Raw genomic sequence first — 27,065 nt, 5'->3', positions numbered from 1 at the left:
TTCTTGTCATCACGGCGCCCCCTGCTGCTTCAAAGTAAGGCCTGTCTTATTGCCCATTTCCTTCCAGATTTTCAGGCTCTGGAAACAAGACTGGAAAACATTATCCTCAACTGAACCATCGCCAGGAAAGTCTCAGGAGGGAATTCTTTCCTGACATAAAATTAAACCTGGCTGCAGCATATCTGGTCAGGGGGGTGGGGTGGGGGAAGAGGAAAACTTACTGTTGATGTTTCTTGGCTGGGCTTCCTTTCTATTCTTAAAGCAACATTATTGAAAAAAATCTGTAACAAGACTGTCATCTGCCAGGTCCACGTGTCTTTCATCCTCTTTCAAACCAGGTTCCTCTAACTTACTTTGCTCTGTTTCTTCACACAATTCTTTTTAAACAAATGAATTGAATCCTTTTAGTTTACCCGTGGGAGGAACACATAGAGATGTCTTTACCTCCTGTGTGAGGGAACCTGGTTTGAAGAGCCCATGAAGATCTTGGCACAGTGGCACCACGGTGGCTGGTGGAGCCCCCAAGCCACAGACTAAGCAGGGCTCCAAGTAACTTGGGGAGTTGATAAGCAGGGCTTCAGAAGTCTTTCAAGAACAATTGACCCCTGGCAATCTAGTTTCCCAGCAAACCAGACGTACTATTGAGTCAGAGCGGCTGTGGTGCAGAGAAGATGATGTGACCTGCTGCAGCTCATAATAAGGTGGCAAGTTATTTATGCACCCGAGGGCTAGTGCTGTTAGACTCACAGAGTTGAAAAGACTAGAATCACCTCCAATGGGGCATCAGGGTCCTGGAGGTTAAAGGATTTCTGGCCTCTCAGACAGACTTGCCAAGTCAGTACCACTGACTTGGTTTACAGCTACTCCTTTCTCTGTCGTGATCTTCTATTTTGTTGCCATCAAAACAATAACTTAGAAATAGTTTTGTTAATGTGATGTACAGTGAGAAAACTGCCTGGAAGAGCTACAGATAAAATCCTTGAGTTGGGCATCTTGTCTCTGGCAAAGAACTTACGAATACTCTCATTAAAACGTATTTGCATTGAATATTATAAGCTCCTCCCCCCACCATAGCTGACCCCGAACCTGCTTTACTAGACTTCTGTGGAACTACAACTGGATATATACCTTACACTAGCTGACCTTGACACACGTCCATTCCCCAGCCTCTGCTTCTGTTCTTAGTATCATACCTCTTAGCTCACATTGCCTCTCAATGAACTTCAATAAGCCTTAATTTAGTGATAGATTCAGCTCGATCAAACCTATCTAACACATGAAATCTCTCCTGAAGGCCTTCAGTGTGAGATAACGCTCCTTTCTCTGAATTCTCACAAGTGTTTCTTGTTTGTGTTACCTGTGACCTCATTCATTCATAATAACAAGCAATGCGTTTTAGTCTATGCTTTTTATAAAGATGGGCTAACATAGAAAAGATTTTTAGCAGTGGAGCAAAGACTGTGAAGAGCTAAAGAGTAGAAGAAAGTGGCTTTTCCCAGCACTGAGGATCTGCCACCTTGAGAAGAAAGGGAGGAAAGAGGATTCTGGTGGCAATGCAATTTCAAGGAATATTTGGCCAAGCCATTTATTGGCTTCAAACCAGTCATCTTGTGTGTGGGATTCAGAACCTCACCTGACTGGCCTCCATTGGTCTCCCTACCACACTTACTCATTGGCTTCAAGAAGTATGCAATCTGAGTATGTCTTTGCCATCATAATCAAGATTGTTGTTACCATTGCTGTTTTAAAGTAAGGAACTGAAACTCAGATTTGAGAGACTGTTGCCATCACTCAGTTAGTAATGGGATGTAGCTCAGATCTGCCTTCTAGACCACCATGTGACTCTAACTAATGTGACTCTAACTAATTAGTGTGTGCATAGGTAAGTTATTGTGGTGTTGCCTATGAGAAGACAAACCTATACGATGTCAGCTATCAAGACTTATCTGTTTTGGTTGGGCATAGAGATAATACAACTTACTCCTGAGTTTTGGGGTGAGAATCTTCCATCTCACATGAAAGGCTTGAATAAGCACCTTCAGTATCTGTGGGTCTGTACATGGATCTTGAGTATTTTCTTGATCTGAGACCAGTATTTATAACTTAGTACCTGACAGTCTACAAACTGAGCCATGCCTCTAACCACTTGATTTTCTTTTTGAGATTAAGACTATTTACTGTTCTGACAAAAATATTCTGAATACTTTATGAAGAAAACATCTCACTAGAAGCACTTCCTAAGACTCCAAAGAAACAAGGTACTCATGTGTATGTCCCCAAAATTCTTGATCATTTCTGTAGATCCATTTTGCACTCAGTCTAATAGATGGCATGTTATTCATCTACAGTCTTACAATGTGCTAGTTCTTTAGATCTTACGTTATGCATACCATTGTCTTCTAACAATTAATTGGAGTGTCTTGTTTTTGAATATGGTTCCTCTTAGTGAAAGATTATCAGTGTATTTGCTGAGAGAAGTAACTAAGGACAGACTTAAATAGACAATATTTTGGAAGGAGACACACCCTCAAAACAAAAAACACAAGAAATTTTAGGATTAGGGTAAGCAAAGCATCACCTCTTATTTTCATATAAATCAAGCACTTTTTTTCTTTATGTCCACTTGAAATATACAAATATGATACAAATATTCAAGATAATCTTTCTGCTGCTATGAGTGTGTTTTAAGACATAGGATGCTGTCAGGAGGCTTTCTTGCTACCTGCAAGAATCTTCTGCAATTAAAAACTAAAGATAAAAATTAGCGACAATAAGGAGCCCTTAACAGTCTGTCTCACTAATCACTATTTCCAAGATCATACATAGTACATGGATTATACTTTCCAGTTCAAAGGTCAAGGCCTGCCCTAGACAAAGTCTTAGGGCTATGGGTCAACAATCAATCCTCTGAGCACTTGTAACATGTTCAGGAAGCAAGCCTGGTATGACCTTATAAAATTGTTTTAAAAGGGCAATTTTCCTCTACTACCACTTTAAGAAATCTTTCTTTTTTCTTCATTTTCCTCTCTGCCTTTGAAGAACCTGTTGTTAGGCATCATGTTATTTTTAGTCATTCTCTTTATATAAAGAAACCCCAACTCTCTTAATTGACAAAATATAGTCTATTTTCTATGTGTGTGCCAGTCCTGGGGCTTGAACTCAGGGCCTGACCTATGACCCTAGACTCTTTTGCTTGAGGCTAGTGCTCTACCACTTGAGTCAAGCTCAACTTCTGCTTTTTTGGTGCTTAGTTAGAGATAAGAGACTCGAGGATTTTTTTTGCCCAACCTGGCTTCAAGCTGTAATCCCTAGATCTCAGCCTCCTGAGTAGCATAGCTAGGATTACAGACGTGAGCTACAGGTGCCTAGATCAAGATAAACTGATTTTTTTTTAGATACTAGGAAAAAATAATACATTAATGAGCAGTGTAATGTGCATTCAGAAATGAGAGTTGCTCACCTCTGGTCAAAGTTGGCACTGAACACACCTTGGGTAAAGCTGGAGAGGTGGGGAGCTGGCTTCTCTTGTCAGTCTTTCTTGACTAAAAGTAGCCTTCTGAATCTAGAATTGAAGAAAGGAGATGAAAGACAGATGCAAGTAAGAAGTCTGGAAGCTTTACAGACATTCTTCCACTCAGCCTGCTTGCCCCTAGGACAGAGTCAGCCAGCCACGCCACTGGGGCCTCTCCTGCGGATCTCATCATATCTCAGCTTTTTATTACTTGGTGCTGCATTTTTGCATGTACTGGATCCAGGTAGATTTCCTTGCCCTCTGGTGGAAGTGCTTTTCTTTTCCTTTTTTTTTTCATCTAAGTTAAATGTATATAATCCAGTAGGGGGAAACATTAAAATTGTGTCTTTCATGTCCTTTTTAGGAAACTATGTAAAATGGCCCTAGGCTAGCATTCCTTTCTGAATCTCTAGTTGGTCTCAGGTACCCCAGTTTGCAATTTGCAGTGAGAAGGATTGAAGAAGGATTGAAGCTCTCTGTGTTCCAGAAAAACCCCAGAACGTCTCTTGCTTTGGCATGTGTCCAAAGAACTTGCAAGAAAAAAACAATATCATGAAGTGGTCTTCACGGGGAACTCGCTCACTAGATTCCAAGTCGGGAGCCAGGTGTCTACACCCTTCTGAGGCTTAGATGGAACGAAAAATCCACTTTTTCTCAACTCAAGCTTTCCCACAAATCTTTCATTTTATTTCTCGTGTGGAAACTATACACTCAAAATCGGTCAGATGTTCAAAGTTATAGACCCTGTGTCTTGGAAATGTGCATCTTGATTTCAGATATCTTTACCTGATCAACTGATGTTTATATATCACATAATATAATTTATACCATATATACTATATGTAGTTCATGAGTTTAGCTCATTATGTATATCTTTTTCTGTTCTTTTTAAGCAACTTCTGTGCAAAGGTCCCTGTCTTTATACTTCGTATTCTACTAAGTATGGTACTTAACATGTGTCAGCTCTCTGGGGCTTAGTCTTCCTTCACCTCCTCATGCCTTTTTTGGCTTCTAGTCTGCCCGAGGCTTCCTCACCCCCCCTACTCCTGTCATGTTTGAGGTTTGGGTCTTCTACTCCTTACAGCCTCACTGTTTGCTGAGGAGCTCCTGTGAAGACTGTGCTCCGATTCCACACTGTAGCGGCGTCTGGCTCCACGGCCAACAGAAAGGGTCACCTCGACTCCATGACATGAGGGGATGTTTTCATAGTTTTGTTTTTCATCTCTTGGTTTTTTTTTTTACTTTTTTTGTTTTAAATCAAAATCCCTTTTAATGAGCTAAATATTTCACTCCATTTTTAGTAAATATCTCAAATAAGTAAAAGCAAATAAATGGGATAAGAGTAGAGTGGGATCCTGGAGATCACCCAGCTGGCTTTTTGGCAGACCCTTAGGCACTGATGAAGATTCCCACAGAGTGAGGAGCACTTTGAAGATTCCCCACTACACCACAGAAAGTCACATTTCAGATGGGAGGCCAGCTTGGGGGACTGATGTTAGAACAGGACCCTGTGCTCACACATCAGAATCCAGAATTTAACACCTGAGCTGCTTCCTGCTCCCCGTGAAAGCCAGTGAATACTGATGGCCACAGTCCTTCTCTGCTTGAGCTCCTAAATGACTGCTTCTCAGTCAGACCTCAATGTGTCTGGGGATCTGGTGTATTTATTTCTCCAAAGCCCAAGCTTCTGAAATGAAAGTCCCGTAAAGAAGCTCATAAAGACATGTCCTTCTTCTCTTCCAAAGCAGAACATCAAAACAAACAGCTCTGAACACTTTAGTCAGTGGATATGATGCATATGGTGTTTTAATGCCATCCCTTATTCTCCAAGACCATATGCGCAGCTGAGACTCTGCCACTAATCACGCTCTGCCCTCTTGAACCCTGACTGCCAGCCAGTGTGTTATTGCTTTGAGTTTTCAAAAGGAAAGCCAATTTTTCTCCCTCAACCTTTCCATGTCAGTTTTGCCCTTGTAAGTGTGCCACATCACCTGGCCAGTATAGAGGGATGGACTGGCTTCACTCTTTAACTTCTACACCGAAACAGAATGGGCTCTGAAACATTCTCTTATTTATGGAGCTTTCTTGGAGAAGAATGTAATGTAATAAGGTGGTAGCTGCTTGAAGAAGAATTGGCCAGGTGACTAGTTTATGTCTTTGGGGATAAACAAAACGATTTTTAAAGAACAGAAGAGAAAAGTTCTTAACTGACGCTAGGAAAGAAAATAGGCTTAATTTCTCCTCAACGAGGTTCCCAGCTTGGGGACCCTGTAAGAGTGTGCATTTGCTGCGTGGGACTCTCAAGACTCTTCTGCATTGAATGGAACATCCTGATAGGGCCCGCATGTGGCATGATTAGGGTCAGGAAGTCCTGGAGCTACCAAGATTTGGACGGATTCTTTTACATTCCTGAACTATATCCCTGAGAGGAACTAAATCTATGTCTGAGTGGGAGGCCATGAAATAGGTTTGATGGGAAGCTGGTGTGCTTTTCTTAGACTGCAGTTTCTTGATTATTGTACAACCTGAAGAGAGCAGGAACTCCAAGTCTTCACTGTAATGACCGCTTTGGACTAAGCGCTCAGGAGGAACCTGTTCCCTGTTCAGCTCCCACGTTTGTCTACACGGGCACCAGCCCTCCAGACTGCAGAAAAATTATTTAAAGTAATAATGATCTTAAAAAGCCATTTTAATATGTATTTTTATTGTAAAGACACTGTACAGAGGGGTTACAGTTACATGATTAAGGTAATGAGTACATTTCCTCTGGAGCATTGTTACCCCCTCCTTTGTTTTTTCCCTACCATCCCCTCCCACCTCCCCAACTCTTTCCTCCCACTCCATCCCCCAAGTTGTAAAATTTATCTCATTGTTACAATGGATCAACTTGTATCCTTGTTTCAGCATTTGTTATTTCCCTTCATCTCCCCAAATTAGAAAAATGTATATACACGATGCAGAGTGCCAGAATCAAATACAGTAAAAACAGAGATTATGCCATGGGGGAAGAACATACAAAAGAAATCACATAGTACATTATAAGAAAAGTAGCCATTTTTACTTAAAATTTATTTCCAAAGAAAGATTGATATCTAGTGCTGAACATTAGCAAATCTCTCCCGACCATTGACCCTCCACCCTTCCTCTCCCAACCCCACCCTTCATCCCTGTCATTTACTTATTTATTCATTCATTCATTTACTTATTCAGTGATAGTACTGGGGCTTGAATTCAGAACCTCACACTTTCACTCAGCTTTTTTGTTCTTGGCTGGCCCTCTACCACTTGAGCTCTGATTTCAGTGTAGTGCTGGTTTGGTTAAGTGAAGATAAGAGTCTTGCTAATTTTTCTGACTGGACTAGCTTTGAAAATACAATACTCAGGTCTCATGCTACCATGTAGTTAGGATTACAAGTACAAGCTGAGTACTTGGCATTTCTTCTGTCTTTTATAGTGCTGGCAACTGAACCTAGGGTCTTGTCATCTAGACAAGCACTCTACCATTGATTAATTAATATCTTCAAGGGAGGAATTAATAAGAGAAAGGGAGAGACCAAAACTGTATCCTCCACAATCTCTGAGTGCTCTGGCCCTCTTCTTTTCTTTAATTTTGTTTTTAAATTAATTCTCACAATTTAGTACATGATTATATATTATTGTGCATATTAAGTGATGGTTTCATATGTAGTATTTTGGTTCCTCAATTACTCATTCTCAGATAATAATGTATTTTAGATCCTGAACTTGATTTCCTGCATAAGTTCCAGGCACAAGACAAGGAAATCTTAGTTTGTTGGCTAGTGATCGACAAGTTCCAGGTACAGGCTCAGGAAATCTTTGTTGGCTAGTGATTGACAAGTCACAGTGACTGTCAGATTCATTGAAGGAGCTCATTGTTGGAATTCCATGCTATCAGGATCTTGCTTTGTAGCCCAGGCTGGCTCCCAACTACTGTTTCTTCTGCTTCAGTGCTATAATTGTAAACTTTATAATGAGAGTGCTGGGATTGTAAACTTTACATTAATTGCATTAAGTAGAGGCAAATTAGCATACGTTGTGTGCAGATATTTAAAAAGCAGTTCCATTCCGAGTACATTAGTATAATCTAGTAAAGATGTTCAAATATAACATGTAGGGCTATATAGTAATCACATTGAATTATAACATAATGACTCTTTTTTTTATGCCAGTCCTGCCTCAGGACCTTGAACCTTTGTACTAAAGTCTAGCGCTCTACCTGGTGAGCCACGGCTCCACTTATAGCTTTTTTGCTAATAAATTGGAGATAAGATTCTCATGGACTTTCAAACTGAGAACCTCCTAACTCAGCCTCTTGAGTCAATAAGATTACAGGTATGAACCACTTTTAACTTGGGGGTCATTCATATTCCAGCTCTGCTGCTTATTGCTTGAAACCTTGACTCCAGGTTACAAGTGTGATCCAGCTCTTTCTGACCTTTGCCCAAGAGTCTCTTCTTTGGGGTGAACAGATATAACATGGTTTTGGCAAGTTGCAGCATTTCTCCTAAAATCTAAGCACCCTAGGCACAATCAAGTGCCCCTTCTCTGTTTTCTAAAGTTACCAGAATGGGCAGTACACAGTGAAGCTATGGCAGCAGCATGGGCTGCTCTTAGTCTAGGTGGCTACAAAGGCCTCTTTATAATAAGTGTCTGTATGCATACTGGGCCAGGTCAGGTTACAGTCCATGTAGAAGAGTCCCTGGTCAGCCTGTGTCTGTGAAACCAAATTAGCCAGAAGGAAAGAGCTAAGCCAGGTAAACACCACACCCACAGATCACATTGCATCTTCCCCAGATCCCCTTCTTTCACAATATCAATGCTATTTACTTGGTGAGATATGCAAAACACATTTGTCTAATCTGAATTTCTTTATCTATTTTTTTTCTCCAAAATGCAAGATGGAGTTAAATTCTTGGATCCCCTTTTCAGGGTTGGAAGAAGGCTTATAAAAAGTGTGATAAATAAACCAACCTGATGCTAGATTCAGGAGATTATAATTTAACAAAGCTAATGTGAACCTTGACCTTTGCTCCTTGAGTAGTAGTCACAGTGAGCAGTTCTAGCTAATATTTTGGCATTTATAAAAATAGTTTCAGGCATTTATTTTAGGAGAAAAAAATAGCCTAATTGTTTTAATGGAACAAAATGGACAACCAAAATTAATGAAGCATTGCAAGTTAAGTTTTCTAGCCCTTTGTGGAGGTGGATGAGACAGGAATGGACAAAAAATAAAAAAAATAAAAATTAACCAGTAGCTCCAAGGGAAAAATTTTAAATCAGGAGCCTAGAGGATACATAATTTTTTATGTATGTATTCATTTCTGAACTTCCAGAAGTTGTTCTGGGAGTTACAATTTAACACGGTCATGGAAGATCCACTCTTTTTGGTTACTCACGCCTACCTTACCTCTTCCTTCTCCTTTCCTCACTTCCTCCCCCCCACCCCCTTCTTTCTTCTTCACCATCCCATCAAACCACATACTTGTTCTTCTCACTTCCTGAAATAAACATTTTACTTTGCTAATGCTGTAAACTGTGGGAAATTGCTCATTCTCTTCCTCACCCATGGAAATGATCTTTTAGATTTTTAAAAAATTCATTTCTTGGGATGGGAAGGTGGCTCAGTGGTAGAGCACTTGCCTTGCATGCATGAGGCCCTGGGTTCGATTCCTTAGCACCACATAAGTAGAAAAAGCCAAAGTGGCTTGAGCTGTGGCTCAAGTGGTAGAGTGCTAGCCTTGAGCTGAAGAGCTGAGGAACAGTGCCCAGGCCCAGAGTTCAGGTCCCACAACTGACAAAAAAAAAATTCACTTCTTTCTTTTTTTTTTAAAGTAAGTTTTTTATTGTGAAAATACTGCCCTGAGGGGTTACAGTTACATGAGCAAGGTAATGAATACATTTCTCATCCAGCATTGTTGCCTCCTCCTTTGTTTTCCCCTACCATCCCATCCCTCCCACCTCCTCAACTACACCCCCTACCCCCCACTCCCCACCCTCCACTCCTACCTAAACTGTAAAATTTGTTCTTCAACATAGCATCTTGTAGGTCTCATTGTTGCAATGGGTCCACCTGTATCCCTATTTAAACATTTTGTTTTTTCCCTTCCTCTCCCCAAATTATACTACCATCAAATACAGTGAAAACAGGGGTTATACCGTGGGGGAGGGACATACAAAGCAACAAAAAATACCTTATAAATATGTTAGAAACAATAGCAAGCAAGAAAAAACCACTTGTGTCTATATCTTGGGGTTCATTTCACTTAACATCATCTTATCTGAGCTTTCCTGCTTGTCCCAGACATATACTAGTTATTGCAAATAAGGGAAACCGTGAGACCTGGCTTACTTCACTTAATATAATTTTCTCCAAGACTCCACATAGACCAGCAATCCCACTTTTGGGCATTTACCCAAATGATCACAAACAAAACCATACTAAAGCTACCAGCACAACTGTGCTTATTGCAGCATTATTTACCATAGTTAAGATATGGAGCCAACCCAGATGCCCCTCAGTAGATGAATGGATCAAAAATTCCTTTCTTTCAAATGAGGTAGATCCTTCCCAAAGCAGACGCTCAGGTTCAGATACTTTAGTATCAAGGCTACAGAAAAGCGTCCTCAGTGGCTTTGCTTAGCAGAAGAAATGGATCATGTGCTCCATCTAGAGATGTGCCTTGGAAGTGACTGTTAACTGAGCCAATGTGAATTCTGGGAACTGAAATTATTTAGTAAATTTCTACCAAATTTCATAATAAGGAATGTGTAGAGATGAGAAAATTAAAAGATAAAATATTTGGTGTCGAGAGAATTACAACATTGGGATAAAGAAGTCACACCGAATGCTAATCATAGATCTAATAAGTAGTTTTCAAGGTGGTAATGCTGACTCCTTCCTCCTCCTAATGCCTCACTGTGTGGAGTAGTGGCTGTGTATAAGTGTGATGCTGGAGAAGGAAACCACCAGAGTGAAAGGGACCTACGTGCTTCTCAGCCTGGAAGCAGCTCAGAAACTTTCCTCCTGGAATCTGGGAGCTGAGAACCTCAGGACATCACAGGAGACCGGGACATGGAGCAGAGCCTGGGCAAGATGGTCGAATGCTGCAGTGCTTGAGGGAGCCAGCTGTCCAGGCCTGTGCCAAGTCCCGCACTGAGGGGTTGCCACAACTCACCATTGTTTTGAAGAGGCCTGGCCTGAAGAACAAAATAACTCTCTCGGGTAGTAATTTCCTTTATCTTAGGATCTAGGAGAAGCTCAGGAATCTGGGGTTGCTTCTGTTCCTCCATGAATTCCAGGTTGCAGCTGGCTGGCTTGTCAACAGCCTGCTGGAGAATGAAGCCTATTGTCTTTGTCTGTCTCACAATGGCCCAGAACAGAGACCTGCCAATTCTAAGCAAACTCCCTCCTAATAGCAGTGTGGCTCTGCTGGGAAAAAGGGAGAATAAAATGGAAGAAGTTGTATAGTAGAGAAATAGACTTTTCTTTTTTAAGAAAGGAACAAGCAAATATATTCCAGTTAAAAGGTTAAAACTCTGAGAAATAATAATTATGTTTAGGAAAAGTGGACATTTACCAGCATACATTCTCCACACAGGACAGATGTTTCCAGAGGTCTCTTACAGGGTGATTCATGTCTCCTAGAGCTTGTCCTGGCCAATCTGACAGAAAGAAAATTGATCACAAAATTATTAATTAATAGGTGGGTATGCTGGCACATACCTATAATCTCAGCATTTGGCTGAGGCAGAAAGGTTTCAAGTTCTACATAGCTAGACTCTGTATGCCAAATTCACAGTTGCAAATCAACATTGTAAACCTGGCAATTTGACTATAGAGAGACAAGCTCTGTGAACACAGCACAATATGGTAGTTCCTAGATGAAGGCTGTGTGCAAATGATCACTTCTCTAATTACTTCTCTAATTACAAAGAAGGTGAAATTGGCCATGAGAAGCCTTCATTGAAATAGACAGTTCTGAGTTTTAAGAGGTGAGTAGTCACTGGCATACTATCCCATGTGCTTATAGGTTTATGGGCTCATTCTAGCTACCACAGATGAGGGAAGCCATGAAACCTTTATTTCTCTGGGTCTGACTGACTTCACTTAATATACTTTTTTCTGAGTCTTCTCATTTCTTTATGAATGATGCAATATTATTCTTTCTGATGTATATGTGCAATTACATTATATATATATATATATATATATATATATATATATATATATATATATATATATCTCACATATCTTTGACCCATTCATCCATTGAGGGGCATCTGGGCTGATTCTCTTTCTTGGCTATGGTGAATAATGCTGCAGTGAACATGGTTGTGCTGGTGATTCTACTGTAATCTTGTTTGTGATTCATTAGAAAAATACTCAGGAGTGGAATTGTCATAGGGTAGAATGGATCCAATACTTCTATGTAAGATTGGAATTATGAAACTGTTACAAGAAGGGGTAGGGAAAATAGTAGGGCTCCTGGCACAGGGCAAAGTGTTCTAAGTAAAGATGTGGAATCACAACAAACCAATGAATGATGTGATGAATGGGATTGCATCAAATTTAATAGTTTGTGCATGGCAAAGGCTACAGCTAATAAACTAAAAAGAAAGTACAGAATGGGAGAAGATTTTTACCAACTATTCTTCTGACAAGGGCCTAATATTCAGAGTACAATTAGAGTTCAAAAAATTAAACCCTCAGAAGTTAAACTCTCAGAGAAACAACTCAATAAATGGGATGATGACTTAAAGGGAGACTTCTAAAGAAGTAAAACTGGCCAAAAGAGACACATGAAGACATGCTCAACATCTCTGGCCATAATGGAAATGCAAATCAGAGCAACGTGGAGATTCCAGCTCATCCCAGTTAGAATGGCTATTATCAAGAAAACAAACAATAACAAAAGCTGGCAAGGATGTAGCAAAAAGGAACTCTAATATACTTTCGAAGGGAATATAAGCTTGTTCAACAACTCTGGAAAGCAATATAGAGGTTGCTAAAATAATAAACTGAAAAACTACCTTATAAGGCAGCATGATTTTGTTATTATTGGCTTTTTTTCTTAATGATAGCCATTCTGACTGAGTTGAAATGGACTCCCAATGTTGTTTTGATTTGCATCTATTTATTTATAGCATAAAGGCTATTGAGCATTTCTCCATGTACTTTTTGGACATTCATGCTTCTTTTTTACGAACTGACTGTTCAATTCATTTGCCCATTAATTACTTGGATACTTTACTTTTGGTGTTTAACCTTTTGATTTCTTTATATATTTTGGTTATTAATCCTTTGTCCAGTGGACAGTTTGACAACATTTTCTTCCACTCTGTGGGTTGTCTCATCATTTTGGTAATTGTTTCTTTTGGTATGCAGAAACTGTTAGTGTGACACAATTCTACTTCTCAACCCTTGCTTTTATTTCCTAAGCAACTAAATTTCTATTTAGAAAGATATTAACTATGCCTAAATTTTCAATCAGTCACAAAATTTAATGGGAATACAAAAGACCATATAACCAAAGCAATCCTGAGCAAAAAGAAAAATGCTAGAAATGTCACAATACCTGATTTCAAATTATACTGCAGCACCACAGTAACAAAAACAGCATAACGCTGGCACAAAACAGACACATAGGTCATTGAAACAGAAATCAAGACTCAGAAATGAACCCACACAGCTACAACCCATTGATGTTTGAAAAAGGCTCCAAAAAATAAAAAAGTTCCCTGATACTATCCCAGACAGTTCATGTTTCCCTAACTCTGGTCACTGAATTATAGGTTACTGAAATTTTCTCAATAATAAGGGATGAATCAGTCTCTTATTAGCAAAAGCCATCTACCAATTTGTTAATGATAATGTTAAGTGCTTTGAAATCAATGATGATTCTCACATGCAACTCTAGAATATGCTAATAGATTAGGTATAAAAACTGTTAATACAGAAAGATTTGAAAATTGACACCAAACTTTATTCTTATTCAAACTTTATTCTTATTAACCCCTTAGTTAGCACCCAGTGTGTTTACCTATAGATTTATAGGTGCATACTAGTTACCACAAATGAGGATAACCATGTAACCTGTGTTTCTCTGAGTCTGGCTTACTTTGCTTAATATAATTTTTTCCAGGTCTCCATTTCCTATGAATGGTACAATATTATTCTTTCTGATGGATGAGTAGAATTCCATTGTGTATGTCTGTCACATGTTCTTGGTCCATTTGTCCATTGTGGGGTATCTGGGCTGATTCTGTATCTTAGCTATGGTAAACAGTACTTTAGTGAAAATGGTTGTGTTGGTAGCTTATGTGTGGCTTTATGCTTTACTGGAGTGGAATTGTTAGGTTACAAGGTAACTCTGTATTTAGTTTTTTGAGGAACCTTTATGCTGCTTTTCAGAGTGGTTGAACAATCTTACATTCCTATCAAGTGTAATAGAGTTCTCTTTGTCCACATTCATACTAGCATTTGTTATTGTTAGTTTTCTTGATATTAGACATGTGTCTATTGGCCACTTTTACTTTTTTTTTCCTGAGAAATCTTTCTTTAAGTCATTAGGCCATTTATTAATTGGGCTGTTGTTTCCTTGAGGGTTGATGGTAAGCAAGATGTTACCAGTAAACTAACAGAAGTGTTATACACTCTATGGAGAGCACATCTAGTATAAGTCTTTAAAAACTGAAGTCAAAGCCCCCAAAAATGGGTACTTGCAAGAGGGGCCAAGGGAAGAGGGATAGAAGAATGAAGTGGGGAAGAAGGGAGAATGCAGGCAAGAATTCATTGTAGATACCACAGAATTGAGAAACATAAGGGAATAGGTGGGGTGAAGGCTGAAGATGTTGAAGTGATGATACAGATTAAGATGCATTATACGCAGAAACTGCTTCGTGAAATGGAAAAAAAATCCCTGCTCAAGCTAAAGTTAGGTTAGGAAAGGGGTGGATTGGGAGAAGTGGGTGAGAATGTTGAAAAGGGTGACATTGAACAAGATGCACTGCATTTATAAACTGCTTTAGTGAATGGCAACTCTTTCTAACAACCACTGAAAGATAACAAAAATAGCTGGGTGCCGGTGGCTCACGCCTGTAATCCTAGCTACTCAGGAGGCTGAGATCTGAGACTCTCCATTTAAAGCCAGCCCAGGCAAGAAAGTCTGTGAGACTCTTATCTCCAATAAACCACCAGATGGGCAGAAGTGGCGCTGTGGCTCAAGTGGTAGAGCGCTAGCCTTGAGCTGAAGAGCTGAGAGACAGCGTCCAGGCCCAGAGTTCAAGCCTCACCGCCAAAAAAAAAAAAAAAAAAGTAACAAAAATATTTTTGGCTAAAATTTATGTTAGGTTTTTAAAAAGAGGTAGCCGAGTAAGAACTGCACCAGCACGCTCGTGGTATTCAGGTAAGGGGTAGGTTTATTCAGTAGACCTGCTGGGACCAGGCAAGGTTGGCACTCCATGTGGCTGGGAAAGAGAGAGGAAAAAGAGAAAGGAGAGAGAGAAAAGAGCTAGAAAAGAGCAGAGAAAGCAGAGAGAGCAGAGAGCTAGAAACGAACAGAGAGAGAGCTAGAATAGAACAGAGAGAGCTAGAATAGAACAGAGAGCACAAAAATATTTTTTAGAAATTTCTACAAATGAAGTTTCCAAATATTCCAGCAGATGGCAATACAATCATGATTAAAACTTTGCCATAAACAACGAAACCTCAAATCAAAGGAAGCAAAACAAAAAAAAAAAAAACCCAAAAATAAACAAAACAAGAAGCCAAATACATGGAACTAGGAAAATTGAAGGTTTGGGTGGAGTTGGGCGATATGGAAGAGAATGGTGAAATGTAACACTGATCAAAATGCACTTTACTAATAAAATAACATGTTGAATTGAAACCCCTACAACTAACACAAAGATATTAAAAAATAAAAACAAAGTAACATAACTAAATTTAAAAAGAACCAGCCGAGCCCTTTTGCATCATCTCATTTTGCTTTTCTGTAGTTATTCTGTATGATCAGCTCTTTCACTTTGCTAAATTCTTCTCTAGCTGTTTTTTTTTGGGGGGGAGGGGGGTTCTGGTGGTGGGGCCTGAACTCTGGGCCTGGGCGCTGTCCCTTAGCTCTTCAGCTCAAGGCTAGCGCTCTACCACTTGAGCTACAGTGCCACTTCAGGCTTTTTTCTTTTTGCTTATGTGGTGCTGAGAAATCAAACCTAGGGCCTCACGCATGCAAGGCAAGCACTCTACCACTGAGCCACCTTCCCAGCCCCTCTAGATGTTTTTAAGGTTATACATATTGATAATAATTTGTTTTTGAAGGTTCTTAGATGCTGAACTAGACACATTTTAAATTGTATTAATAATACTTAATATGGCTAAAAATAACCTAGAAATGAGGTGATAGAAACACAATCTTGAGACTAACAGTAAAAGGAAAAAGGTCTGACTTGGATGGAGAATTAGCTGTAGACACAGAAGTGACATAACTAAGCAGGTGATTGGCTAGAGTAAGTTTGTTGAGGTGCAGGTTCCAACTATGCCTTGGATTAACCTACCTACTGACATTTGGTTTGTTGTTTGGATAAGCTCTATAATTTAAGAGAGACCTACATGGGCTAGGAAGGTGGCTCAGTGGTACAGTGCTTGCTTTGCATGCATGAGGCCCTGGGTTCAATTCCTCAGCACCACAAAAGCAGAAAAAGCCGGAAGTGGTGCTATGGCTCAAGTGGTAGAGTGCTAGCCTTGAGCTGAAGGGCTGAGGGACAGCGCCCAGGCCCAGAGTTCAGGCCCGATGACTGACAAAAAAAAAAAAAGGGGAGAGAGAGAGAGACATACATAGGTAGGTAGTTATCGTTACAGGTATAGACGAGGTGGTTTGAGACAGAAAAAGTCTAAAATCCTAGAAACCTTCTGGATAATGCTTGTGCTTAAATTTAGTCAAGTTTCCATATGAGTGTGATCCAGGTTTTAGGAGCCCCACACAAGGATGTAATAGGAGTGACAGATGTTTCAAGATATTTTAGGAGATCATTTGAATTGAAACAACTGGACTGTGGAAAAAACAGTTAAACACGTTGATAGGGTCCAAAAAGATGATTGTCATGAGAAAGGAATGGAGTGAATATGGAAAAAAAATATAAAATCTCTTTTTAGAAATTTGGCAGGAAAGGGAAAGGAAGAAAATAGTTTTGCAGTTGGTCGACTCCACACAGGAACAAGGGAAAATGAGACAACAGACAGGCTGTTTGTGTCTACAGTGGAGGAGCCATTTGAAATTATGCTAACATGGCTTTCCTTTTGTACTTAAATGGCATCGCAATAATTTAATGAAACTGTGTAACTTCATTTACTAGCAGGATGGTGGATGTAAGAAAAAAATAGACATCATTTCAAAAGCAGATTTGCAGAATGAGTTTCATTATTTATTATTTAGTCTGTGTCGGCTGGGCTTCTATCTGATCCTGATAGCTGAAGTTTCTGACTAGGAGTGTCAGCCATGCTGATCTAGTTTGGTCTTAGTGTGCAAATGCTTCAGGCAGTGTGCCAAGTGACAGGTATGAGGTGTGGTAGCATTCACTAAGCATTTAAAATCTTAGAAAGTTCTACTGCCCCCTGCTCTGTTATGACCTGCTTGTGTTACGCTGGCAAGGCTTTTAGAGAGCTTTCCATGACATTCTTCTTGCTTTTTCCTTAAGAAAAAAGAAGATCAATGGGCATGGCTTTATCTCACTGGTAGGTTTGCTGAGGTGGAGAATTTGCTGCTTGTCCCTGGAGCTTTAGTTTCCTGGTGTCATTATTGTGCAAAAGAATCAGCAAAGGCTGCCAGTTGCATCTGCCTGAGGAAAATAATAACATAACCTTGGGGAGAGAACACCCGAGTCTGTTGTTATCATATGGTAAACAGACCGGTTTCATTAAAAACTAATAAGACAATTTTCAATCACAAAGCCAATGGAAAGTAGAGAAAAGACAAGAAGAAGGCAGTGGAGGAGGTCCCTGAGGAAACATTGTATTGTCTCTACAGTATCACTAAACTATTTGTGTAGCAATTCCTAAATACTTGGTTTTGCCTTTAATCCTTTGAAGCTCTGTACCATATCTGCCAACAATCATCAAAGAATGAAACTACTCCAGGCTGTTTCCCAACTGAGCTGCTATGAGGTCTGTGATCTGGTAGGATCTTCCACTGATAGTTATACAGTTTCCATACAAATCAAAACCCAAATACAGGAAAAGTGAAAAAGTTAACTTTTTCTTCTTTCATTACAATTAGGAAGGTAAGATTTATAGACTGAAATTTTGTTTATCCCAAGGGGAAGGGCATTCACTCATTTGCTCTTTTTATATTTTCTTGAAGGAGCAATTAAGTGGTTAACATATATGTGTGTGTGTGTGTGTGTATGTATATATATATATATATCCATTATTTATTTATATGTTTATTTATTTGTCGGTCATGGGACTTGAACTCTAGGCTTGGGCACTGTCCCTGAGTTCTTCAGCTCAAGGCGAGTGCTCTACTATTTGAGCCACTTCTGGTTTTCTGGTGCTTTATTGGAGATAAGAATCTCACAGACTTTCTTGCCAGGGCTGGCTTTGAACCATGGTCATCAGATCTCAGCCTCCTGAGTAGCTAGGATTAAAGACATGAGCCACCAGCGCCCAGCTATATCCATTATCTTAATCATTACAGTACATTATGAGAGTACAAATTCACAGGGGGAAATTTTACTTGAAATAAATCTTCCTTTCAGGAAAACTTGAATTCTTTGTGGTTTTCTCAGGTTAGACTTTAAGTTCCTTAAGGAGAGGAGCAGGTTCCTTTAAAAAATAAACAAGAAACAACAACCAAAAACTCTAAAGATTTTCATATATTAAAAAAAATGTATTTAACACCTTAACGTTTGGTAGTCATTTTGATTTCTTAGTCAACAGCTACTTCCTACTTCTTACCAATAGAACCATGATACTGTTCACATACCCAGTACAATAGATAATCAGAAGAAGGACTTATGCTCAGCTCACAAGATGGTGACCTGTGATTACCTTCAAGTGCGATGTATTCACCAGTTCTGGCCAGTGAACTCCAAAAGCAGATCTGTTGTGATGTCTTGGAGATTTTCTTCTCTCTGAGAGAAACAGGGTAACATATGTGAAGTTTTCTTTCTTTTCTTTTCCTTTTTTTTTTTGTGGGTCATGGGGCTTGAACTCTGGGCTTGGGTGCAGTCTGCGCTCTTCAGCTCAAGGTGAGTGCTCTACTGCTTGAACCACAGCGCCACTTCCAGTTTTCTAGTGGTTTATTGGAGATAAGAGTCTCACGGACTTTCCTGCCGGGACTGGCTTTGAACCGCGATCCTCAGATCTCAGCCTCCTGAGTAGCTAGGATTACAGGCGTGAGCCACCAGCACCCGGCTTGTGAAGCTTCTTTCTTTGGACTTTTTAATAAAATTGTGTGAGGATGCCTGGTACCAGAGCTTATGCCTGTAATCCTAGGTACTGAGGAGGATGAGATCTGAGGATAGTATATCCAAGGTAGCCCAGGTAAGAAAGTTCTTGAGACTCTTATCTACAATAACTACCCCCCCCCCAAAAAAAAAGCCAAAAAAGCCTGACAGAAGTAGAGCTGTGGCTCAAGTGGTAGAGTGCTAGCCTTGAGCAAAAGAAACACAGGGACAGTGCCTAGGCCCTGTATTCAAGCCTCAAGAACAGAAAAAAATAGTATGAGGCAATATTATGTGCATCTGAGTTGAATTCAGTGGGAATACAATAGTCTTAAAGGAAGTTGAAGCTACCGTTGGTATTTTTTAGGCTGAATTCACTGTGGCTTGAAGACTTCTGATATGAAAGATATATACTCTCCGAGATTGACATATTTCCTTGGATATTTTATACTTCGTAGTCTGAAGCTTCTAAATCAGAAATATATAAGGATTTCTTGCATTAATCTCCTGGGACTCAGTTAATCATCTCATGAGGCAGGAGACACAAAAGCTCAAGATGTTTAACTAACATGATGTACATCACAAGAACCGGGAGGCAGATCTCCTAACATTGACATTTTTGGTTTTGCCCTTTGCCTTTGCTTGTGTTTTTGTTTTGCTTTAAGACACGGTCTTGCTACATAACTCACTGTCCTTGAACTTAAAATGCTGTTCTAGATTCCTGAATGCCAAGAACTCAGGCCTGCGTCATCATGCCTGACTTGAAGTTATAACTCTTGATGACCTCTCACGTGCAGTGTTCAGTTCTTTCAAAAAATGTATTGTGCCGGCCGCCGGTGGCTCACGCCTATAATCCTAGCTACTCAGGAGGCTGAGATCTGAGGATCAGGGTTCAAAGCCAGTCCGGGCAAGAAAGTCTGTGAAACTCTTATCTCCAGTAAACCACAAGAAAACTGGAAATGCTGCTGTGGCTCAAGTGATAGAGCGCTAGCCTTGAGCTGAAGAACTGAGGGACAGTGCCCAGGCCCAGAGTTCAAGCCCCACGACCGACAAATAAAAAAAAAGTATTATTTTTACATAGTTGTACAAAGAGGGTGCCATTTAACAAAGCAGTTTGTGTATATAATGCATCTTGATCAGTTCATACCCTTCAAACAATCTCACCCCCTTTAGACCCACTCCTTTCCTTTTTCTTGACTTTGTGGTATATACAATGGGTTTTCAACTGTACTTTTCATTATTCAAAGTAAGGATCGGTATAGGTTTGGTGTAAGAAGTAGTTCTGCCTTTATTCCTAGACTCCTGCTAATATATAAAGGTTTGTAAGCAAATTCTTTTTCACATTTGTCCCATCTTTGTACCACCCATTGTTTTTTTTTAACCCATTGTTTAGTCAGGTCTTATTTTTAACAAAATTCTCATCTTGAGAACCTTGTATGATCTGAGACCTTACACAGAGAACAACATGCTAGGGGAAAACCTGCTCTCTGATCTGCTATCTCAGTTGTCCATGGAGAAGAGTAGTTCTCAATCCCATTTCTATTTCTATTGATGTTCATCGAGTTCTATAGAAGTTCATCCTCTTTCTGTCACATTGGCTTTGACTTGGACATAGCAATCAGCCCTGGATCCTGCCAGGCCTATTTCCACATGTTTTAGATTTCATGCTTGCTTGGCATTAACATATGAGACTTACCTCTTAAACTATTTCAGATAGCAAGAATGTTCATCATTTGTCTGTGCTAACATGAATTCCTCAGGAAACAAAGCCAGAAGCAAAATAATATACAAGTTAGTGATTAACAGAATAGCTTCTAAGAAATCCAAAGTAAAAAGCAGCATGTGCAGTCCTGGGCTGGCCACTGCTTTGGAATACACAACAGCTATGACTGCAAGAGGAGTCATAGGAGGAAGAGGAAAGGGGAGCAGTTTTCTTCTGGCTTTTTCCCCTTCTCTTGTCTTACATTGGTCTGCATTTATCCACTAAGGAAAATAATTGCCCTCTGATTTTCAAGGTGTGTTCTGTTCACCAAATGACCTCAAAGCGAAGCAGAGACTCCCCTGATTCTTGTAACACCAAAGCATAGGTATAATTTTATCCTGGAAGATGCCCTTAAGGTTAGGTCATTGTGATGGTTCTTCTGGCCTATCATACCTGTATCTGGCAATCTGATTGTCAAGGAATCAAAGCAAGTTGACCAAGTGAGTGTTTAGGGGTCTGTGAATCAGGCCACTGAGGTTTTAATAATCCAGAAACCTGATTCAAATCCAACCTGTGTTTCTAACATGCTGAGGCTATAACTCTTCTTTTTCTTCCATTTATCTCTCTGAGAGTGGCTATCTTCACTCCGACTTCATCCCTCCATTGAACAGGTAGGTCGATGTGTAGGTAGTTTCTTCATGGACAAACTCAGCATCTCTGTCATCATCGTGCAATTTAGGAAGTCTTATTTTGTGTCTTCAGTGTCTAGAATATTCTTTAACTGTGAGAATTCATTGATTTCATGAATCTGAGATGTTCTTGTTATCAACTATCTTATATTATTACAATCACTACATATGGTCAAAGAAAAATACAAATTCTGTCTTTTTTTTCTGTTAGTTATGCCAAAAATGTTGATCTTCTCTATTGCTTCCACAGAGCAGACAGAGTTTGGATTGTACAAACCTGGCAGATTTATAGATAAAATGCACTAGATTAGTCCAATGAGACAGAAAAAAAGGTAATCACAATAATTATTTTTGCTCTTGGGTAGCTCTTTGACTTATGTTTTTCTTCTTATCTAATGCTTTATTTAAATGCATTAGAGGGTTTGCTTTCCTTCAGTAATAAAGCACCTTTCCCAAGAGAATTTATTCTCTCCACAAATCTTCCAGCAGTATGTTTGAAAATCAATGTCTATAAGGGGGCAGCTGGAGACATAAAGGTGATGTAAGTGTTCACATCATCACAAATCATCCAGCTGCATTCTTGTCACTAAGAAGTGCTATGCAACAACTAATTCTTGCTAAAAAAGAATCACATGTGCCCCGAGAGGCTCAAGGATCTTGTTCACTGTGGTGAGGACAAGGCCTCAGGCATGTACCACATTCCTTTTGCAGCTGGGGAGTGCGATGTGCTGACCAGGCCCTGTGGATGTCAAGACCTATTTGCGATGGAGTTGGACATTTTAGCATCCCCTCAAACCACCACTTTTTAGAAAGTAGTAAACACTATTAAAATAAATTAGCTTTTTCAAGAAGAGTAACTTCTAGTGATAAAGGTTGACAACAGTTGAACTAAGAGAGCTAACGAGACTTCTTTCTGGAATGGGAGAAAGCATGGTTGGTTTAAAAGTTTTATTTCCATTCTCACCATTTATTAGTTCTTTGTACAAAAGTGTGACTTCAAAGTCTTCCGAACTTTAGTTTTCTTCTCTGCAAAATCAAACTATTAATTCTAATTAACAGCACTGTGGTAAAGATGAAATATGAATCTGTATGGAGCCATCACTGTGGATACCCATGACTGCTACCTCCCTGTCTCCTTTTCCTTCTCTAACCTACACCTTCCCCCAAATTCCTGTAGCCCAGGTATCTTGTAAATTCTCTTTGTCAATCTAGCTTACATAAGTGGTATTTCTAATTTCTTATGTGAATGCCTTCTGCTGTCCATGTTAAAGAACTGTTCTTATTTTTCTAGTCTTCTTTGTGTCTAGTATAGAGAATATGTTCATAGCCATTAGAACAATGAAGACATTCTGTGAGAGATTTCTGGGAAAGTGTATGTTTTACTGATAAACAGAAAGAAGCAGTTAGAAACAATTTTTTTTCTGTGTTGAACACTTGGGTCCACATTACATTATAATAACGACAGGAAATTCATGCTGTTATTTACCAAAGGGTCATATAATTTTATTTTACATGTGAATAATAATGACAACTGATGTTTATTGAATTGTTTATTAAATGTTTATTGGATGCTTCCTTTAGATCAGAAGAACCTGCTAACCAGGTAAGTGTGCTAGCTAGGTAAACAAACTAGCCATTCTGTATGGATCACCTCACACAGTCCTTACAGATATCTTCTTTTTTTTTTCCTACCCCCTTCCTGCCACCCCCCACCCTTGCCAAAGCTGAAAAGTTTGTTTTCAACGTAGTGTCTTGTATGTCTAATTTGTTACAATGGGTCAACCTGTATTCCTATTTAAACATTTTGTTTTCCCTTTCCCTCCCCGAATTAGAGAAGTGTATATACAAGATGCAGGGCACTGACATCAAATACAGTGAAAACAGGGATTATACCATGGGGGAGGAACATACAAAGAAACAAAAAAATCACATGGTACATTATAAATACATTAGAAACAATAGCAAGCAAGAAAAAAATATGTGTCCCTATCTTGGGGTTCATTTTGCTTAACATCATCTTATATGGTCATATGTACATAGCTTTTGGCCTTTTCTACTTGTCCTACACATGTACTAGTTATTGAAAATAAGAATCTATGTTTCTTTGGGCTTGGCTTACTTCACTTAATATAAGTTTTTTCAAGTCTTTCCATTTCCTAGCAAATGGGGTAATGTCAGTCTTTCTGATGGAGGCATAGAATTCCATTATATATATATATATATATATATATATATATATATCCCATATATACCATTATATATATATATGTGTATGTATATTATTTTCTTGATCCATTTATGTACTCATGGCATCTCTTCTAGTCTTACTAATGATAAGGTGACAGACTTGATGTGTGTATTCCTAGTTACGTTTGTGAGGTAAGTTATTGCCATATTGACTATTGTAATTAGCAATAATTCAGACCTTTCACCTCCTCAAGAACATTCCCTTTAAGTTTGTAATGCATAGGTAGAACTGGGCACTAATTCTAGCGGCTTGGGAGACTGTGAAGATCATGGTTCAAGGCCATTGTGAGTAGAAACGTTCACAAGATCCCTTCAACCCATAGCTGGATGCAATAGTATCCAGCTGTCATCCCAAGCTATGTGGAAGCTAAGGTTGTAAGGACCAAGGGTCATGCTAGCCCTGGTAGAAAAGTCTGTGAGATTTTCTTTATGAATGAAGTTGGCTTGATGACATGCATCTGTAATCACAGTGGTGACAAGAAGCCTAAAATTAGGCAGATAGCTAAGACATGCTGTGTGCATTATTACTATTACTTTATTACTAGTGTTCTTAAGTACAAGGCTAAACTTCTTGTCTATAAATCAAGCTTTCAGCCTCTGTGTGAAATCTTCCAGTGAAGGCACCAATATTAATTAATTAAGAATTAAAATAGGTGATTTGTACTGTTAGAAGAGCTTGTATGTTTGCCAGGAAAGTACATTCATAGCATGAATTCAAATAGACAATTATGAGCACAACTGTTTCTATTCATGAGTGGCACAGATTTGAAATGATAAATCGTACTAACACTTTATGAAAATAAAAGCTTTTAACAGCATCAATTTAGTATTCTATAGATTAATTCTTCAAACACTTTACTTTTATAAGCTTAAAGCAATAGCTTTTCTCTTTTATAGTTTTTGAGTGGATTAAAAATTACAATAAAGGAAATCACTTTCTCTTAACTATTTGTTTGTTTAACTGAGAAAATAATTAGTCATTGCCTAGTTAAAATAATCTTTTCCAAAATGTCACTTCAGGGAATACATCTGGATGTAATTTATGAGGAATGCACACAAAAATAAAAAAAATGGAAATTCTGATTTCTGAATGGCTTTGTGCACTTTTGAAAACTGCTGATACTTTTAAATGTTTATTTTAAATGAGTTTATTTAAACATATGTAAAATAGAAAAATAAATATGTTATAGGGTATATGTGATATTTTAATACATGTATCATGAAATCAGATTAAGTACCTCTATCTGTAACCATAACCCCTCTGCATATCGCCTTTGCAATAACAATAAATGATTTTTTAAAGTTAATAAATAAACACATCTATCTTCTCAAAAAAGAGCCACCAAAGAAACAAATAAATGAATAAGCAAACAAGCACAACAAAAAAATGACAACACAAAAATAGTTTGAATTCTTGGTGATTACACTTAGAAGATTCCAGATCTCTGTTTCATACTGACATTTTATTTTGTGAAATTCCAAATATAAAAGACTCACTTCAGTGAGGCAGAATACCACTCTCCTGGAGGAGTCTCAGCAGCACCTGGAAAGGGCTGTGAATATTTCCAGGGAGTGGTAAGGTTGGGCAAATGTTTCAACATGAAAAGATAATATAAATTGGGGAAACTAACATGACAGTTTAGCACTGATGGACACAATAAGGTCAGTGTCATATGATTAACTATTGACAGGTAAACGCTTGGCTAAAATAACCAAGCTCTGTCTTCTAATGAATTGATTCACACACAAAAATCTTGAAGCAAACAACATTTATTAGTTCACAATCTTTCAGAGGCAAAATTTTCAAACAACAAATTGTGTCAGTATAAGAGGTCTTAATTTACACGCTTCTTACTTTTCTCCTTCCCTCCTTCTTTCATTCTCCTCCTTCTATCTTCCTTTCTTCCTGCTCTTCTTTTCTGTCTTTCCTTTCCTTTCTTCCCGCTCTTCTTCTTTTCTGCCTTGCCTTCCTTCCTTCCTTCCTTTCTTCTTTCCTTCCTTCCTTCCTCCATTCCCCTCTCCCTTGCTCCCTCTCTCTTTCTCTTTCTTTCTTTCTCTCTAATTCTTTCTCTCTCTCTAATTCTTTCTTTCTTTCTTTCTCTCTCTCTTTCTTTCTTTCTTTCTTCTCTCTCTTCCTTTCTTCTCTCCTTTCTCCCTCTCTTCCTCTACTCCATCCTCCTTTTCTTACTTCCTTTCTTTTGACAAGGACTCAATATATAGCCCAGGTTTTCTTTCATCTCTAGACAGTGTTTATACTTTTCATTTACATATATATTTCTTTTTTCCATATAACTTCTTTATTTTTGTATTTTTTATTGTGAAAATACTGTACAGACGGGTTACAATTTCATGGGCAAGATAATGAGTACATTTTGTTTACATATATATTTCAAACTATAGATAGAAAGATAGATAATACATGATCGAATGGTAGATGGATTGATAGCAGCATTGTTTACCATAGCTAAGATGTGGAATCAAACCAGAAGCCCCTCATTTTCTTGAATATATCAATAAAATGTGGCATATGTACAGAATGGAATTTTATGCTTCAATCATAAAGAGTAGCATTGCCCCATTCACAAGGAAATGGAAAGACTTGGAAAAAATTATATTAAGTGAAGAAACATAGGCTGCATACTTTCCTTCATTTGTAATAACCAGAATATGCATATTAGTCTACAAGTAAATTCAAAGGATAGTAATTACACTTGGGCATGATTAATTAAGCATCTGCACACTGAGAACAAAGGAGGATATTCTTTGGAGAGGGTCACAATGGCTCAATAGCTATGTGCATACGGTCATATGCTTATCAAAATGAACTCCAAGAAATAGAAATAAGAAGTATTGAATTGTACTGTTGGCATTTTTTTCTTCTTTTTACTTTGGTTTATTCCCTTTTGTGACTGTTTTTTATTTTTGTGCCCTTTGTCTTGTCTGTAAGTTTATATCTGATTTGGGGAGGGGAAGGGGAAGCACAGAAACGGTGAGACAAAGGGTGAAACGATTCAGCAGTGATACTCACTAGGGACTATGTTGAAGATGAACTATACAAATTTGGGAGGGGAAAATGTGGGAGAAAATGAGAGAGGGGATGACACTGTTCATATAGGCAGAGGGGAAAGACTAAGACTACTTTAGTTTGCTCTCAGTAAATCATAGTATAGGATAGCATAGTATTATAGTGTAGTATAGCATGCTATTTATTAAATCTTTTCCCTATATTTACAAGTTTCACTTCAGTAACTATTGTTATTTTATTCATTAAAGATGTGTGTGAATGTGTTATATATTTATTATACATAGTAATGCATGAGATTAAACAAAATCATTCATACTTTGTTTATTCTGCAAATCAATTAGATTGGTAGCATCTGTACTAGGAAATTAAGTACAATGCCAATAACAAGAAGGGGTTGATATGTAATGTCTGTTTATGGTAACTGGCAATTTAATA

This window comes from Dipodomys ordii, unplaced genomic scaffold, assembly GCF_000151885.1.
Source record: "Dipodomys ordii isolate 6190 unplaced genomic scaffold, Dord_2.0 Scaffold41, whole genome shotgun sequence".
In the NCBI taxonomy this organism is placed as follows: Eukaryota; Metazoa; Chordata; class Mammalia; order Rodentia; family Heteromyidae; genus Dipodomys; species Dipodomys ordii.
Note: the sequence above shows the minus strand (reverse complement) of the source record.